The sequence below is a fragment of the Sceloporus occidentalis genome, unplaced genomic scaffold (genome assembly GCF_023333645.1).
Source record: "Sceloporus occidentalis isolate IW3139 unplaced genomic scaffold, rSceOcc1.0.p SCAF_2, whole genome shotgun sequence".
Lineage (NCBI taxonomy): Eukaryota > Metazoa > Chordata > Lepidosauria > Squamata > Phrynosomatidae > Sceloporus > Sceloporus occidentalis.
The window spans coordinates 11,254,088-11,257,774 of record NW_028316982.1 but is presented as its reverse complement, the minus strand read 5'-3'; positions in this window follow the sequence as shown (position 1 = coordinate 11,257,774).

Sequence of the window (3,687 nt, the reverse complement as noted above, 5' to 3'; positions counted from 1 at the left end):
TTGCTGGCCAACCTGGTTGGGGCTTCTGGGACTAAAAGTCCAAGCACCCAGAGGACCAAAGTTTCGGATTCACTGATCTGCACTGTAGAAATAATGAAAACAGGGAGCTGTGGCTAAGCAACAGCAGAGAGTGGTCAAGAGGGGTTTTTTTTAATTTATTTCATTTAATAACTATAAAACTTACACAATTTTTGTACATATGCACATACAAAAACAAGAAACAACATTCAGCAACAAATATTCAACATTATACTTTACACTTCTTCCATTGCATTACCGCCTTTCACTACTCAATCAACATTTCATTAATCAGTTTGTCTATTCCTCCAAGGCTTTATTTATTACAGTGGTCCTTCGACATTCGAGGGGTGAAGGACCCCTGTGATGAAAACGCTATTCTTTTTATCAACATCTCTTTAGGAATCTCTGCACTATGACAAACCATGTGACATCTGTTTTTTTATCTCATGTTTATTGTTATTGCTTTACTTTGTATTATCCCTCTGTTGTAAGCGCCTGAATTCCCAGTGATTGGGCGGCATACAAATAAATCTTTTATTATTATTATTATTATTATTATTATTATTATTATATCTCCAGGTCCTCCAATACAACTCTATGGTCAACATCTGCCAGAGGTTGATCATAGAATCATGCTGGAGGACCTACAGATGCCTAGAGAAGTGTTTTTTCTAGGAACTTCTAGGTTCTTGAGCACAACTTCTTAGATTGTATGCCATAGGCAGGCTTTTATTTTATTTTATCTAGATTTTGATTGCTCGTTATGTAAAGCACTGTGTAAACTTACGGCGCTATTTAAATAAACTTTAATAATAACAACAACAACTCTATGGTCAACGTCTGGCAGAGTTGTGCTGAGATTCCTAGAGAGAACATATTAATCAAAACCACAAATAATCAAATCCGCAAAAGTCAAAGTCGTAAATGTGGAGGGCCAACTCTAGAATCATAGAATCATAGAGTTGGAAGAGACCGCAAGGGCCATCCAGTCCAACCCCCTGCCATGCAGGAAATCCAATCAAAGCATCTACATATATGCAGCTCTACTGGTTTATGACCATACTTCATCTTTTCCTCTTTTCTCATACCTTTCCTCTTTTGTATCTAGAGAGATCTTGTAGCACCTTTATCTTTTGATCAAGATCTCTCTAGATACTGATTCTACAGACTAACATGGCTATATCTTTGCATTCTTCCTCTTTCATAGTTTTCTGTGGGTTTTCTGGGCTCTGTGGCCCCATTCTGGAATAATTTATTCCTGCCTCTGTGGCTGGCATCTTTAGAGGTTGGTGGCATAGAAGTATTGAGGAAGACAAAAAATAACAAAATGGCAAAATGGTAATAGCTAGAATGTTTAGAAAGAAAAACATAGATAAGAATGAGTTAGAGAACATAATTGAATAGATAACAGATGGGTCAGAGAGGTCTCCTCCTGGTATTCAGGGCCTCTTTATTGCTCTTAAATGGTGCCTTAATGTCTCCATCTACCCAAAATAAGGAATGCTGGGCTGGGACTATGTGAGATAGTAATAATAAGATCACAAGGGCCAAGAAATTTATATGTTTCATATCCAGTGACTGAAAAGGGGTATAAGTATTTGTATCCTATGTATCCAATCAACATTGCTTATAAGTCCTTTGTTTGAATTCCTATGAAAAAGTATGTCGCCTATATCCCTATGCTTCAGACCAGGGGGATTTACTCCTCTGAAGCCAAAGCCAGCTTTTAAATAAAAGTGCAGAACTTCTCATGCACTTCTGGGTCTTCCTGTCTTGTCTTCCTGAAATATCTGCAATAGTATGTAGGGCATGTAGTGTCATAAACAACCCTGCTATTTGAAAACACTGAAATTGTGGACCATGCCAGCAACTACCAGGTCAGAATGCCCAGGGAGGCCATTGAAATACACAAACACCTGGACAACTTTAAAAAGGAAAGAAGAAGCTCTGAAAGTAAACAAAGTTTGGCTACCAGTCCTAATATCAAGACTCAATACATGCAAATGTCTGTGCATGTTAGCTGTTTCTAATCCCAGAATAAATGTATTCAGTTACTGGGAGGAAGGGGTACACTTTACTCTGGAGACAGCACTTATCCTGGAATTTAAATAGCCTGTATGTCTAGGTCCCCGCTGGTCAATATGACAAACCATGTGATGATCAAGCTTGGATGCCCCTGAAAGGACTTCTGTTAATGTTTTAAATTCAGAATTCTTCGCCCAGCCACTTGTATAATATTGGAAGGATACTGTATAATTCATTTTTATGCTTAAATCAGAGAAAAGTCATAAGACACTGCCTTCTTTGCTGCAGTGTTATATAATAACTGATTAAGTAGTATTAAATACCAGGGTATGTCTTCAAAATTAAGACTTTTGGCTACTACTAGTAGCTCCAGTAAAGAGCCCTACTAATTTTGCAGAAGCTGACCAGGCATTTCCACTTTGTCCTTGAGCATTTAGAGGACTACATATTGGTTGGGCCAAACTACATGTTGCACATGCACTAGACATAACATAAAATGTGAGAACACATAAAATCGCCTTGCCCTGTCAGAACACTGGCCCACCATTTAGCTCAGCAACATATATTTTATCTGGCTGAAGCATTCCATAATGTAGTGTGTTTCCCAAACTTTGGTCCTCCAGGAGACTTCAGCTCCCAGAAGCCATAGGCAGTTTGGCCAACCATCAGAAATGATGTGAGCTGAAGTCCAAAACATCTGGAGAACCTGCCTTTGGGTATCACTACCATAATGTCTTGCAAAAAGGGTTATTTCCCCACTTTTGTTTTCATCTTTTTTTCTTTAAAGAAAACTTACTGGGTTAACTAATAATCTTGGTCTAAATGTGCATATGAGTAAGTTCCGAAGCGCAAAATAACCTTTGTGCTTTTTGACCCATTCATGATTATAGCAGGCATTCTCTCAGAAAAGGCATTATCTCCTGTGAGAGGGAAATATGGGGAAATGGCTCTTTTAAGGGGGTGTCAGCCATTCACCACACATAGAAATTGTATAATTCAAAGGCATAGCCGTGTTAGTCTGGAAAATCAGTATGCAAAGGGATGTTGTAGCACCTTTGAGACTAACTGAAAGAAAGAAGTTGGTGGTGTGTGTTTTCGTAGACTTCAGCCTATTCCCTTAGATGCATGTTAGTCTATGAAAACCCATGCTACCAACTTCTTTCAGTTCGTCTCAAAGGTGCTACAAGATCCCTTTGCATAGGAACTGTATGGTTGTGATGTTTATGAAGAGTTGTGAAAGCTGGACAATGAAGAAAGCTGACAGGAAGGGAACTTATTGAAATCTAGGAGTATAATGGATTACTAAAATGACCAGTAAATGGGTCCAAGAGCAAATCAAGCCAGAACTCTTACTAGAATTAAAGATGACTGTGTGTTGTTGTTTCTGATTTATGGCAACCCTAAGGAAAACCTATCACAGGGTTTTCTTGGCAAGTTCCTTCAGAGAGGATTGGCCAAGAGAATGTGATTTGCCCTAGGTCTCACAGTGGGTTTTCATGGCTGAGTTGGAATTAGAACCCTGATCTCCAGAGTCATAGGACTTTATCACATGGAGGCAAATTTGTTAAATCCTGTGCAGAAATGGGATTTTAAAATCCACAAAACATCCGCTTTTGCAGGTTGTTTTTCAGACGCGTTGGC